We start from the raw sequence: 16,081 nt of genomic DNA on the forward strand, positions 1-16,081 counted from the left end.
GGATAATTTTCCTCAGGCTGCATTCAGAATTGCTTTTGTTTTTCTTTTCTGCTTCATTTTCATATTTTACATATTGATAGTTGTTTCTAGAAATTTATTTGCTGGAAAAATGTGAGGCATCTTTTTGTCCCAGTGCACTGTGTAGAAACTGCATTGCATAGCAAAATGACAGGTGGTCTGGACACCTGACATAACCAGTTGCTAGGAGAGGCTCCTTAGTCCAGCCCTTTTAGGTCGGGCACTCACGAATGCTACCTACAAAGTCCCATTCCCCAAACTAATTTCATATCATAAAAACACAAAAGTGGGCCCGGCACAATAGCATAGTGGTTAAAGTCCTCGTCTTAAATGCTCCAGATTCCCACATGGGTGCCTTACTTCCCATCCAGCTCCCTGCCTGTGGCCTGGGAATGCAGTTGAGGATGGCCCAAAGCTTTAGAACCCTGCACCTGTGCAGGAGACCCAGAGGAAGCTCCTAGCTCCTGGCTTCAAATTGGCTCAGCTCCAGCTGTTGCGGCCGCTTAAGGAGTGAATCATCAGAGAGAAAATCTTCCTCTCTGTCTCTCCTCCTCTCTGTATATCCGCCTTTCCAATTAAAAAAAAAACACAAAAGCAGATTATAAAGAATGAAAACACTCTATTTCACAACAAGCAGGAGTTAAAAATTGGGGTATTTACAAATACTTTTAAAAGCTTGCCGAGGGGTAGAGTTCTGGTGTAGTGGCTGTGCCTCAGCTTGGGATGTCCGCCTCCCATGGTAGCATGCCTGAGTCTGAAACCTGCCTCTGTTCCTTCTTCTGATTTCCTGTCACTGTGGACCCTGGGAGGAAGCAGGTGAGGGCTCAAGTAATGGGTCCCTTTCATCGACATGGCGGATCTGGCTCCCAGCTCCAATCCACGCCATCTCCAGCTGTTGCAGACATTTGGGAAGTGAGCCAGGAGGTGAGAGATCTCTGTCTCTTTATATTTTTCAAATGAATAAAATAAGTTTAAAAAATCTATTTTAAAAAGTTTATGGAGCAGATATGGCTAGACAGAGAGTGGCACCCACCAGCACTGGTGTGGACTGGTTAGTGGGGCTGGTTGGGTTGAACTAGGCTTCAGTGTCCATTGACATGTATGAGAGCTGAATGGATGTGGGACACAGTGGACCAGTCCGCTGTACATATTGGCAAGCACAAGAACCAGGGCAGGGGGCAAACCTGGTGGGGGTTATTGCAGATCACTCCAATTAGGCTGCAGCACCCACTGGCTTATGTGGTCAAGTGTGTGGTGGGCAGGATTGTGCTGGGCTGCAACACCCATTAGTAGAAGACAGGGCTGGAGACAGAACTGACCCAGCAATTGCAACCACCAGTGTGCACATAGGCTGATTGGGGTGATGGACTGTGCCAAACCCTGCATTGGCAAGCACACATAAGACTCAGGTCTGGGATCACCTCAGATGAGGTTTATTTGGGGATCCCTCAATTGAACTGCTGAAATCAGAATTCCAACCATGGGGAGAATTGCAGGTTCCATGGTCTGACCGTGGAGTACATAGGTCCAACAGAGGACCGAGGACAGAACAGATTGGTTAACTACTCTAACCAAGTTTTGCAGTGAAAAGCTGGGCAAACAGAGGCTCTAAAGTGACTGTGTCAGCCAGTAGATTTTGGAGAGATTTCATCGTGCTTGGAATGGCGAGATTGGCAGCAATTCAGAACAGTTGAATTATCAAAACCACTTGAGCAGTACCCTTGGAGCATGCCCCACATCGGGGACCCTGAGATGTTTGGAGGCTGAGTGTGGCTTCTCCCTTTATCTTGCCCCTTCCCCCAGATACGGGAAGGAAAAAAAGAGAATGTGGAAATAATGGCCTTACCCACTTTCTTCTAGCCCTTGAACCTTTGCATCCTAATCAACTATTTAAAAACCATCAAAATTAAATTTTAAAAAATTTATGGAAGAATAGATTATAAACATTTATTTTGATGCATTGCTTTATGTATTGTGTATTAATTTTTAAAAAGGCTTGTCATATAGATGTTTTTAACTGCCTTTGAGACTTTGAAAATATACATCCAATGATATTTGGACTGAAAACAACTTTTTAAAGAAACTTGTTTTTATAAGAGAATTTCAAGTAGTTCATGGATGGAATTCTAAGATAATCCTACTTCCCTCCCTCCCTCCTTCCCTGAGAACAAAGTAACTCTTACAGTAGTCAATTTTCCACATTGCTTTTAGGACCTTCAAACTAGGTTTAGAATCTTGCCCAAGATCACATAACCATGAGTTAGAACCAGAACTCAAAGGGCAAGTCAGGTTGACCAAAGAGCAGGACTGCTAACCACCTCACACAGCATTTCCCATAACTCTGGGAAACAATTATAAGGGAGTGATTACTCCTGATCAGAAACCATGAAAACAGATTTTGGTGTCTTCCTGGAGGTTCACCATCCCTAGATTATATATGCTGAATTGTTTCCACATGAAAATCATTAGTTTTTCTTTCCTTTTTTTTTTTTTTAAGTTAAGGGCTTGGCCCAGCATGGTGGCCTAGTGGCTAAAGTCCTTGCCTTGCAAGCACCGGAATCCCTTATGGCTGCCGGTTCTAATCCTTGCAGCCACACTTCCCATCCAGCTCTCTGCTTGTAGCCTGGGAAAGCAGTCGAGGACGGCCCAAAGCTTTGGGACCCTCTGCCCGTGTGGGAGACCTGAAAGAAACTCCTGGTGCTTGGCTTCAGATTGACTCAGCTCTGGCCGTTATGGCCACTTGGGGAATGAACCAGCAGATGGAAAATCTTTCTTCCTGTATCTCCTCCTCTCTATATATCTAACTTTCCAATAAAAATAAATAAATTTTTTATAAAATGTTAAGTGCTTTACATATCTTGAAATAATTGTTATTGGATATTTCTGCCATACAGAACTACACAGGGTGTGATGACCCCAGTGTGAAATAAATGACAACAACTGCATTTTATTTCCTATTCTCAGTGTCTGTTCTTAACACTGAGGACAGTGCTGCATGCCATGATGTCAGCCCCCAGTGTTGTAAAATAATTGTCTTCTCTGGTTATTTTATATTTTTTTCACCATTTGTCAATTTCAAGCAGCCTAGGATCTGTTCTGTTAAATTTGGTTAGACTGTGAAGTAGGTTTGTTTATTCCCATCTACAAACAATTAGCTCAAACTAATATTGGTTTGAAGTGTAATTGTTCTAGATGGAAAGTTGCCTTTGAAATCCAGGTACAAGCATGAAATAGTTGCATTTTTATTAACAGTTTTAAAGCAAGCATGCTATACTGTTGCTGTTCTATTTTAATTTGCTAATTAGTTAAAAGATGAGATGAAGTGATGTTTAGTGCTGTGAGTAATTTAATCTGCTCACAAGTCTTGTGCCTAAAACTCACTTCCTGTTGCTTTGCCAGAATGCCCTCCTAAACACCCAGCTTTACCCAGCTTTCCACCGCGTGGAAAATGCACTCTGCAGATACCTGGGGGAGAAGGAGGCTTGGGCGATGATTGATTTTTTTTCTAAGATGTTATTACAAAAGACATTAAAATAAATAGAAACATTGAGCAAGTCCACAGTCAAATGTCCATTCCCACCACACTGAGTCTGCAATGAATATTTTATGAAACTTGCTTTATCTGCATTGGTCATAATCATGAAAGACACAGCCCCCAACGTATCATAATCCCAAATGTTGAAATTTCGAAAGATTAGAATCCCTGAGGTCCCAGATCCTGGGAATTACAATCCTGAAGGATGAAAATCCCCCAATACTAAAATTCTGAAAGCTGAAATCCTGGAGACCACAATTCTCACTGTGGGGAAAGCAACTGAAACATTACAAAAGGGTACAAAGCCTAGGGGAAGGCTTCTAGGAAAGATGCTGTATTAAGTTAGGCAAAGGGATCCCTGCAAGTCTGGCAAAGCCCCATTTGGGGGTGAGTGTGAGGGTGCTCCCAGGTTGAGTGTGTGAGTGGATGCAGGAAGATCAGCCTCGGGGTGGGTGGGTGGGCACCGCCTGATGGGTTGGTCACAGACAGCAAATACAGAAAGGAAACTGGCTTCTCTCCAGGAACTGGCAGCGGTTTCCTTCAGCTGCCCTGGATATCAGAAAGTGGGGCCCATTGGTCTTTAGACTCCAGAATTTATATACAGGCAGCTGCACTCCCTGCTCCCGCAAACCCCCAGCCTGAGAACTACGTCATCATCTGTCCTGGCTCTGAGGGTGTCAAACTTGCACTGAGTCGCACCACAGACACCCGAGGTCCCCAGCTCTTGCTGCACCCCAGCACAGATGGAAGTTGTCAGTCAGGTGTATCAGGTGACTGCAGTTAGAAAGCTGCATGCACATGGTGACCATCCATGGTGCTTTCTATTGGTAAATTTCAGAACAATTTGTCTGCTCATAACTGTCAGACCCCCGTGACTCCTGTTAACATGCCAGTGGCCTGATGTTTGCAGAAATACATGTGTTAGTGCCTGCTCTATTATGTCAAGTGTTCTGTCAGGTTTTTATGTTTCTTGAATAAATTCTCTTTTAGAATTATAAATACCTTTTAAAGAGCTCTTTTTTTTTTTTTTCAGAACCACATTTTCAGGATTTTCATCTTTTGGAGCCTAAGATTTTAGGGATTTGGGGGTTTTTTTTTTTGTTTTTTTTTTTTTTCAGGTTCCAGCATCCAGGACGTATTGGAGATTGTGATTCTTTTGCTTTGTCTTGTTCTGCTTTTTTTTGTTTGAAGATTTAGTTTATTTTTATTGGAAAGTCAGATACACACAGAAGAGGAGAGACAGAGAAAAAGCTCTTCTGTCCGCTGGTTCACTCCCTAAGTGGCCGCAGCGTCCGGAGCTGAGCTGATCTGAAGCTAGGAGCCAGGAGCTTCTTTCAGGTGTCTCATATAGGTGCAAGGTCCCAAGGCTCTGGGCCATCCTTGATGCTTTCCCAGGCCACAAGCAGGGAGCTGAATGGGAAGCAGGGCATCTGGCATTAGAACTCATATGGGATCCCGATGCAGGGTGAGGACTTCAGCCACTAGGCTACCACAGCAGGCCCAGTGATTATGTTTTTTGAGATTATGGCCTGCACGTCATCTCTGTTCTTCTATCAGTCAGCCTGTTTTTATGCATTTCAAAGATGTGCGATGTGTTGATTTAGTGCTTCATTCTACTTCTTTGTCCAGACATCCTGCATTTTTTTCTAACCTGCTGCTGGACAGTTAGTATTATGGTAGGCAGAATATGGCTCCTCGGTCCAGAGTGCTGTGTCCAGGTCTCATAGCACCTGCACACAGGAAGTAGGTCTTTGGGCCAGCTTGGTAGGGGTTCTGGAGGGCTGTCTCGACAGGGCCAGGGCATCTACTGTTGGGCACAAGAGTCAGGTCTAGGGGTAGGTACATTCACTGATGCACATGGGGTCTGGGGAACGGCTTAGTAGGGGTCTGACCATGTTATGGGACTGGGCCACCCCCCTTACTGACTCCAGAGAAAGGATAAAAAACATACCTGAATGCACATGAAAGATAAGAAAACCGGCTCCTCTAATCCAATAGAAGACTCAAGTACTTCTTGAAAGAATGAAAAGGAAAGCAGGTGGCACAACACTTCAGGCCAAGTTCTAGGGAAATCACCTGGGTCTGTAGCCACTCTAAGGTAGACATGGACAACCAAGAGGGCTTAGACCTGACACAGAGAACAATGAAGAGCCCCTGAGAGGACAGATGGAATATGTCACCTCTTATACAGTGGCCACTCAAGTAACACCCCCAGGCTGTTCTCCCCCACTCCAAAGCCCTTGAGGCAATAGCGATAGATCATCTCTTTCTGCAGGCACTAATGCAGTCTGACAACAAGGAGCTGCACACGCTGTTCTCCCCAACCACAGACGCATGTCTCACCCCTTCTCCACTCCCTGCCCCCTCCATCCCTGTGAGACCCACATGGGCCTGTAGTCCCCATCCTCTTACCTCTGTAGAGAATGTTTAAAAAAAATAGTTTTGTGTTTAAAAAAAAAAGAATGATGGCCCCCTGAAAAGTATGTTCACATCTACTGTCAAAACCTGTAGATGTGTTAAGCTACATAGCAAGAGGAGCTATGCAGCTGTAAGTTGGGCCTTAAATTAGGGAGCTTAACCTGCTTTGTCCAGATGGGCCTGATCTGAACTCCTGAGCCTGCCGAAGAGATTTACTGAAAGATTCTAAAAGTTGAGTCAGGACTTGAGTTGCCGTTGCCAGAGTGAAGGTGGCAGGAGGGATACAGATGACCTGAAGCTGCTAAGAGACTTCCAGCTGATGGGGGGAGGGGCGGGTGGCAGAAATAAATAAAAGCTTTGCAGCCACAAGAAGCTAAGTATTGCCAACAACCTGGATGAACTTGGAAAGGGACTCCCTCTCAGGATCTCTGACTTGGGCCCGGATGAGATCCAAACTGGCCAAACCTTGCAGAACTATCAGATAACAAGTTCTGTGTTGTTCTAAGCCATCGGTTTGTGGCAGCTTGTTGTGGCAGTCATAGAAGACTCATAGCTGATCTGTTTTTTGGTTTTTTATTGCACACTAAACAGCCAGAAGGCTAAATCCTTGGGTATAGTCTTATTTCCTTAGGAAGAAATTTATAACATTAACATTATAGAAACTAAAACTGTTCACAGTTTTGAAGACTTACACTGTGTATTTATGTATCCATCCCTGGAGAAGCGATGTCAGCTTTCACTTCCATCTGTCCTCTATTGAGAATGTGCATGTTGTCTATGGGCACACCACTCTGAATGCGCCCGATCTGGTCTGATCTCGAAGCTAAGCAAGGTTGGGCCTGGTTAGTACTTAGATGGGAGAATGTGTGTGTGTGTCTTTTTTTTTTTTTTTTCTGACACTGGGAATTATAATTGCTTGCTATTTTTATCATCTTGGTAGACCAAAAAAAATGGGTAGCATGATTTGAAGTGTAATTTTTGAAAAAAGATTTATTTATTTGTTTATTTTTGCAAAGTCAGATTTACAGAGAAAAGGAGAAACAGAGAGCAAGGTCTTCCATCTGCTGGTTCATTCCCCAAGTGACCATAACAGCTGGAGATGAGCCCATCTGAAGTCAGGAGCCAGGAGCTTCTTCCAGGTCTCCCACATAGGTTCAGGGTCCCAAGACTTTGGGTCATCCTATACTGCTTTCCCAGGCCACAAGCAGTGAGCTGGATAAGTGGAGCAGCCAGGACATGAATTGGCACCCATAAGGGATCCTGGTACATGCAAGACAAGGATTTGGCTAACTGTCCCGGGGCCCTAAAATGCCTTTTTTAAATTGCTATCAAAAATGACCATTTTCTTGTGTTTTTATTTTTTATGTGTTGCCATTTGTTTCCATTGTATGTTTTTCTACTTGAATTGTTGTGCAGGAAGCCCCTCCCCCATGCTTGACAAAATAGTTTTTTTTTTTTTTCAGAGATTTATTTATTTTCATTACAAAGTCAGATATACAGAGAGGAGAGATGGAGAGAAATATCTTCCGTCCGATGATTCACTCCCCAAGTGACAGCAATGGCTGGTACTGTGCCGATCTGAAACCAGGAGCCCAGATCCTCTTCCAGGTCTCCCATGTGGGTGCAGGGTCCCAAGGCTTTGGGCCATCCTCGATTGCTTTCCCAGGCCACAAGCAGGGAGCTGGATGGGAAGTGGAGCTGCGCCCATATGGGATCCAGGGGTGTTCAAGGCGAGGACTTTAGCCAGTAGGCCACCATGCCGGGCCCTGAATTTTATTTTCATTGTTGAACTAACTTTACCAAAATTTGATGTCAAAGTTGTATGTTGTTCCTGTTTTACAGTTGAGCCAATTAACTAACTCTTTAGTTTCCTAATATAAAAGCTTAATCTCAGAAGAGAACTAAGAAATTTACTCAATTTCTTGTTTATGAGCACAATCTCCTCCTTTTAAAGTATTTTTCCAAGAGGCCAGCAGAGATCTCTCATCCAATGCTTCACTGCCCAAATACCCAAAACGATGGGGATCCCAACCTGCAATCTAATCCACTAAGCCTACACAGTCTCCTTTAAACAGTATATCTACAGCAGATTCATCGCTTTTCTCATGACTGTCTTCACCTTTTTTATCATGAACTGAGGATTTTAGTCTGCCAGGTGATTCTCTCTTTCATTGAGATTGTCCGTTTTAAAAAGTAAATCCTGGGATGGATTTCCCTCATATCTTGTGTACATCTTGAAAAAATACTAGCAGCAAATCCTTGGAAGGACAGTGACTGAGTACAGGTGGCCCCTCCTAAACAACAATAGGCAGGTACTGTGGCACACTGGTTTAAGCCGCTTCTCAGGGTGCTTACATCCCATGTTAGACTATGAGATTGGGCTTCCTGCTCTCACATCCTGGGAGGCAGCAGGTGCTGGCTCTTGCACAAGGGAGGCTCCTGCCTTGGTCTAGCAGTGGCAAACCTTGCTATTGCAAGCATCTGAGGAGTGAGCCAACAGTTGTAAGATTTCTCTCTTCCTCTTACTTTGCCACTTTCTGCTACTCTGCTTTGCAAATAAATGTAAAATAAATAAATAAACATCTAAAAGCCGATAATAACTCTCTTCAGGATAGTGGGCAAAACAGAGAAAAACTGAATTTTACTGAAGTTTGATAACACCCTATAGATTTCTACATTATGTATATATATAATTATATAGGATATATAATTATATATATATATTTTTTACTGCTCTGATTCAGTATTTTATAGTCTTTTTAGAAGCCCAGACAAGAGTAGAAATGAAGTGAAGGTTTGTTTGTTTGTTTATATATTCATTTGAAAGAGAAAATCTGTCATTGGTTGAGTCCCCAAATGACCCAGAGAGCCAGGGCTGAGCCAGGCCAAAGCCAAGAACCCAGAGCCCCGTCTGGGTCTCCCGCAGGAGCAGCAAAGACCCAGGCACTAGTGCCTTCAGATACTGGTGTTGCAAGCAGTAGTGTAACATGCTGCCCCACAGCACCAATCCCAGAAAGGGAGTTTGAACATCATATAAACACTTATTTTTAGCAAATGAAAGAGCTGTGACTCAAGTGACTTACCCCATGTCACAGAGCTAATTAATGGCAGAGCTGGGACTCTTGGACCTCAAATTGGAGTGAGAGGAGGCCTTCAGTGGAAAATCAAAGCCACTGAAGAAAAAAGGCATGATTCTCAGAGCGTTTACTCCAGTTTTGCTTCCTATAGGATGCAGAAAGGTTTTTCTTTTTGTAACACACTAATGTATTCTAAGAAGAATGAAACACTAATTCTTTTACAGGAAACCTTAAAACTGTGAACAGTGGACGCCCCGCCCCCCCCAGCTCTGCTGTGTGCTGTCCCTTAGGAGGGCCCCAGCAGGGGTGGGCAGCTGTGATCTTCACCCACTGGGCTCAGTGTGAGCAGCCTGCTAAGAGAACCTGTTGTGGAGAGTAACTTAGTTGGATTGCAACCAGAACATTCCTTTATTCTGAGTTCTCTGGCTAGTTTCCAAATGTGGGAAAACAAGTCAAGTCAGCATGGGTCCCCTAAGGATCGCTGTTCTCTTGCCCTGTCGCCACCAGTGCTGCCCAGGGTTCTTGCTTAGGCCCACGAACCACGCTGCAGAAGACTGCACACGTGTGAAGGCTGAGGCCGCAGCTGCTGCTCTCTCATCACTCCCCCCACCGGATTCAGGTCGCCCAGTATCTTGTTTGGCCACAGCATTTAATGTTCAGCTTTGACTTTTGTGTCTCATAGAAAGCCAGCTCTTACAATCAGGACCTCCATATTTTGGGACAAACCCAGTTCTGGCTAGAAATCACAGGGTCACAAAGCCTTTTGTGGTATGTGTGCCAGTGAATTAACAACAGAAAGATAGCTAGAGTTTGTCACCCAGGCTGGCCTTGGAAGGCCATTTGCACATTAACTTTAAAAAGAGCCTTACCCTGCATTTCCTCCCTCTCCTTCCCCCCTTTGGCAGCGCCCCATTAATTTTGTTGAAGGTTTTATTTTCTGCTGAAAATGCAGGAAATTTAGACAACCCTTTTGGAATCCCCCCAAAACTAATACAAACAAGATACATATGCTTCTCCTAAGGAAACTAAAAATAAATGATTTGAAACTATTGGACTGCATAAATCCCCTCTTAAAAGGAAAAGGAAGTTTATAGAATGAGAGGCAACTGAGTGCTATTAACAAGGTACAGTATTCCCACAACTGCCAACTTGTCTATCCGAGATCCAGTTACTAGTTAGCGTAGAATTTGTTGGATTTTTCTTTACAAACATGGATAAACTATCAGAAACATGTGAAAATGGGATCATTTTCTAAGGATACTTGCTTTTACATTGCAATTGTTTGCAGTAAAATAAGTGTGTCCTTGTATTTGAAGAGAAACTCTGATCTGGGATTCTTTCCTGTTCCGGAAACTGTACTAAAATGAAAATGCTGTGAGTGGAGAGGCACAGCAGTTCAGTGTATTTGGCTGCTGTATCCGTCAGTCTGCCACATTGTGTCTAATAAAGTGAACTTTGATATGAATAGGAGAAACTTCAAGAACTCTTAAAAGCTTAAATTTTTCATCAAACCATATTTTATTCCATAGATGTAAGTTCATCTTTTTACATACTGTTCCCTAAAAGACCAGTTACATAGAAGTTTTGACTTGTTTTTAAGTAATTTTTGAGTAGTTTGCATTCATAGTAATTGTATTAATTTAGCAAATTTGGAAAGCTATTTGTGTTTTTGGCTTTTTTGTACTGATGTCTGTCTAAAGTTAAAGTGATGTTTTTTTCCTTTGAAATTCTTTAATAATAAATTTATTTAAAAAAAAAAAACGCTCCCATGGTACTATCTGACTATGTGCTACACATGTTTTAAGGGCTTTATAATTGCTGGTTCATTTAAATTTCATGAGAAAACATTAAATAGTATAATTGTGAATTTGTGGTACATATTGGACATGTCAGTTTCAGACTTTAAGCCAATAGCTTCTTTGCTACAAATTTTTTTAAAAAGAAATAATCAATACTTGATCAACAAGAAAATATTTTTAACACTTAAAGTCAAAATGAGATACTTTCCTGTATTTTATTGTAATTTTTACTTTTCAATAGATTTAATATGATTTGTAGGTATATGCCGAAGAGCATAGTAGTATTCCCTTCTTCCCTCCCTCCTTCTCACCCTCCTTCCTAAGCCCCCCGGTTTTGTTTAGTTTTTGAAGTAACATCTTGAGTTTATGTTACAGTAAAAAGACTTAATAGTTCACAAAATAAGTTTAATAAATCAAAAACAGAAAGACCTTAGTTTTATTGGGAATACAGACAATGGCTATAACCAACTATTGAATGGGAAAATGACCATTTCACTCATAAATTTTGAAGTAGTCATTATTGAAGCTGCACAGTAACATAACTTTTTTTTTTTAAAGATTTATTCATTTTATTACAGCCAGATATATACAGAGGAGAGACAGAGAGGAAGATCTTCCGTCCGATGATTCACTCCCCAAGCGAGCCGCAACGGGCTGATGCGCGCCAATCCGATGCCAGGAACCTGGAACCTCTTCCGGGTCTCCCACGCGGGTGCAGGGTCCCAATGCATTGGGCCGTCCTCAACTGCTTTCCCAGGCCACAAGCAGGGAGCTGGATGGGAAGTGGAGCCGCCGGGATTAGAACCGGCGCCCATATGGGATCCCGGGGCTTTCAAGGCGAGGACTTCAGCCGCTAGGCCACGCCGCCAGGCCCACATAACTTTTTTTAAACGATTTTTATTTTTATTGGAAAGTTAGATTTACAGAGAGAAGGTAAAACAGAGAGAAAGAGTTTCCATGTGCTGGTTCACTCCCCAAATGGCTGCAACGGCTGGAGCTGAGCTGTTCCAAAGCTAGAGGCCAGGAGCTTCTTCCTGGTCTCCCACGTGGGTACAGGGTCTCAAGGCTTTAGGCCATTCTCCACTGCTTTCTCAGGCCATAACCAAGGAGCTGGATGAGAAATGGAGCAGCCAGGATGCGAACCAGCACCCAGATGGGATGTTAGCACTTGGAGGTGGAGGACTAGCCAGTTGAACCATCATGTCATCCCCAGACAGTAGCATAATATTCTTCACAATTGATTAAAGGTATAAAACTTTTACAAAATTATGTTTGCAGCTATACTGATAACATGTTTCTTTCTTTTTACTTTGTTTTTTAAATTTTAGCTCCCACCTATAAGGCAGAACATGCAGTATTTGCTGTTCTTTCTCTGGCCTGCTTCACTCAACATGATGTTCTCTCGTTGAGTCCGTTTTACTGCAAATGGTTGAATTTCATTCCATTTTTTATTTTATTATTCTCATTTATTTTTATATGAAAAGCAGAGAGAGGCACAGAGATTTTCCATCTACTCATTCATTTCCTCAAATGACTACAATGGCCAAAGCTGAGCTGATCCAAAACCAGGAGCAAAGAGCTTCCTCTAGGCCTCCCACGTTAGTGGATGGGCCCAAAGATTGAACCATCCTCTGCTGCTTTCCCAAATGATAAGCAGGGAACTGGATCAAAGTGGAGCAACCAGGACACAAACTGGTACCTCTATGGGATACTGGCACCAGAGGTGGACGATCAGTGTGCAACGCCAGTGAGCCAGCCCAACTTTATTCTTGTTTATAGCTGAATAATACCGCATTGTGTATATATACCACAAAGTGAGGCATTTCTTGATGGACCAGCCTGAAAGCAGGGAACAGGGTCTGATGGAGTGAGTGTGCTGAGCCTCATGTCTGGAAGGAGGCAGAGGTGGTTTGCAGTTCAGGGGCTAGAGGGAAAAGGATTCAGGACTCCCCAGGTACAAGGCAGCACACTTGTGCCAAATTCTCAGCCAGGACAAGGACACCAAACTAGATGTATCATTGGAAAAGTCCAGAGCAGGATGCTGATCATCACCAAGTTCTATTGCTAGGAGACAAGAGACAGCCTCCCACTGAGAGGGCCGCCCGCTACACCCACATCCTGACTACCATAAATGGGTTAAGTTTCCACCCTCTCAGTGCCATTAACTTATGACTTTGGGGGTTGAAATCTTGCATGAGTTCAAGAGCCAAGTCATTTCAAACCATAACACCAGACAAATTTATTATAAGAATGGATTAAAAATAAAGATATTTCAGTCATTCAGGGATTTAATAGAGTTTATTACAGACACCCCCCCTACTGAATCACTGCTAAATAGGAGGAATACTTCCAGTGAAAAAGAGTGAACATATGAAGAAATGGAAGGCAAAAAACAGTAGCGTGCACTGCCATAGTGTAAATCAACCATTCACTTCTCAGAAACCAATATGTAGGGTTTTCTCTCTTTTCTTAATTTATATATTTGTTTTTTTAATAATCTTACATAGTTGATTAGGATACAAAGAGTCAAGGGCTACAGGAAAGTGGGTAAGACCATTGTTCCCACACTAATGTCATTTCTTTCCCTCTGTCTGGGGTCAGGGGAAAAACAAAGGGAGAAGCTCCACCCAGCCTCCCACCCATCCCAGGTCCCTGATGTGGGGCATGCTCTGATGGTCCTGCTCAAGCAGTTTTGATAGTTCAACTGTTCTGAATTGCTGCAAATCTCGCCGTTCCAGTCACAATGAAATCTCTTCAGAATCCATTGGCTGACATAGTCTGTTCATGGTTGGGGTTCTGAGATCAGCAGTTCAGTTGGAGGGATCTCCAAAGAAACTTTGTCTGAGGTGATCCCAGACCTGATTCTTGTGTGTGCATGCCAGTGCAGGGTCCAATACAATTTATCTTAAGAGAAAACCCTGTGTTTGACCATGGGACTAGAGCAAAAGCAGCTCCCTGCAGTATGGCGGCTGTTGGGGGTGCCCCAATCAGGCTGGATCCAATGCTAGGAACTCAGGCCAAACATGTTCAAGTGCCATAACCCCAAATGGCAGTGAATGAGAAAAATGCCACCTGACTGTCAGGGGAACGCATCATTGTCTATATCCCATGCAGTAGATTGTGAAAGGATGGTTGTACCTGGTGTGATGAGGAATGAGGCAGCAGGAGTTCACCTGCATTGCCAGTCTAGGGATACTGTCTTGGCTCTTTATTCAGCCGGCTGGCAGTGTTTGTTCTTGGCGCATATGGAGCCTTTCCGACTGTCCCTCTCCTGGAGCCTATCCCAGAGAAATACATTGACCCACCTGTAACACGTCAACAGGATGCCTATCAGTCTTGTTCATAGAAACAAGGAAATGGAATATAAGTTGTATGTCCATTAGTAGAAGAATATTGTGATAATACTTTACATTTACTGTAAACCCACAATACATTTCTACAGTCTCTACTTTAGGTGAGCATTTAGGCCGGCAGATCAGACATTCATAGGAATTCATTACGCCTTTACTGTCAGAGTGCATAGGTTCAAGTGCCAGGTCCTTATCCACCTTCCTCTGATGCAAACCCTCGGGGGCAACAGGTGATGCCCTCAGTAATTGGATACCTGACGCCGTTGGACCTGGATTGAGTTCCCAGCGCCCAGCTTTGGCCTGGCCCAGCCCTAGCCATTGCAGGTTTGGGGAATGAAGCAGTAGACAGGAGCTCTTGTTTCCCAGTCTCTTCCCTCCCTCCCACAATCCCTCCTGTCCCTCTTCCTCCTTTTAGAATAATTGAAAATAATAATGCTTTTCCTTATACCTATCCACATTTCTATCTGGTTTCATATTCCTTCTGCTTGAAGAACTCCTTGAGTGTTTTTGTATAGTTCAGATAACATTATCTCATCTTAATATTTTTGCTGTGAAAAGTCTGTTGCACCTTCATATTTGAAATGTATTTTGTTAGTTCTGGCATCCTTGATTGGCACTTGTTTCTTTCAGCCCTGTCATGGTACCACATTTAGCGAAGATGGCATAGTTTTCCATGGAACACCTGCTCTGATTCTAATCTCTGTGCTGCTGTATTCCATGTGTTCTCCCGATTCTCCACCTTTAAGCTTTTCCCTTTGTCTTAAATGTTCAGTAATATGATTATGACATGGCTGGTTTGTCAGACTTCTTGTTCTAGCATGGTGAGTGCTCAAGTGTATCTCAGATCTGTTGCTTGATCCATTATTTTAGAAAGTGCTTAGCTATTTATCTCTTCAACTGTTTTGCCCCATTCTTTCTCTTTTCTCTAGCTGGGAGTCAGTTATATGTGTATTATTGTATGTCACATTGTCTTAGAGTTTTTGTTAGATTTTGTTTGTTTTTTTCTTCATCTTTTTTTCTCTTTGTAAATTAACTTGTGCAATTGCAGATTTATGGTTTTTTCCTTAGCTCTTTCAAATTTACTGTTGAACTCTGTCACTGTGTTTGTACTTTTCAAGTAAATAAAATTATTTTAGACAAAAAAGAAGCAGAGTTAAGTCCCATGGGCATGGGTATACCTCTGCATTTGTAGAGTAGGAGATGGCAGAGATTTTCTGTCAAGAACCAGGTAGTAAAAAAAAAAAAAAAAAAAAAAAAAAGAACCAGGTAGTAAACATTTGAACTCTGCTCACCATGTAGTCTCTGAAGTGTATTTTGTGTGATAACTAATTCAGCAACGCCTGCTTTCCTAACTTGCATTATTTTTTACTGTTTTATCTTCAATTAAACTATGTTTGACATGAGTTATACTTAAGGTTTCTTGTAAATAATGCATAGTTGGACTGTTTTTTTCCAATCCATTTTGCTTATCTTTGGATTTTAGTAGTTAACATTTATAGACCATTTGCAGTTAACATAATTATTCATATAACAGGACTCAAATCTGCCAGTTTACTTTCTATTTTCTCTTTGCTGCCTGTTTTCCATTGCCTTTGTGTTTTCTTGCCTTCCTGTAGACACTGAAGCATTTCTTCAGAATTGCTGTTTGCTCCATCTAGAGTGCTCTTGTATGTGGGCCCCACATAGGCTTGCTCTGGCTGCTGGATTACACACAGTCTGGAGATGCCTACTCATTCCCACTTCAAATGAAATGTGGAAACTTTCCTTGTCTTAAGCCTTTTTTTTTCTGCCTTTCCCTGTTGGTGATACAGTTGTCTCAGAGGTGTCTTTATAAACACTGAGAACTACATCAGTGCAATAACTTTTGCTCCAACTGTCAAAACA

At 42.6% G+C, this 16,081-nt stretch overlaps 1 protein-coding gene across 5 annotated transcripts in view; it reads left to right on the forward strand.

The window, feature by feature from the left end:
- Positions 1–16,081, forward strand: part of DYM (dymeclin) — a 323,209-nt gene that overhangs the window by 215,732 nt on the left and 91,396 nt on the right. The window lies entirely within an intron of this gene.

Source organism: Ochotona princeps, chromosome 18, assembly GCF_030435755.1.
Source record: "Ochotona princeps isolate mOchPri1 chromosome 18, mOchPri1.hap1, whole genome shotgun sequence".
In the NCBI taxonomy this organism is placed as follows: domain Eukaryota; kingdom Metazoa; phylum Chordata; class Mammalia; order Lagomorpha; family Ochotonidae; genus Ochotona; species Ochotona princeps.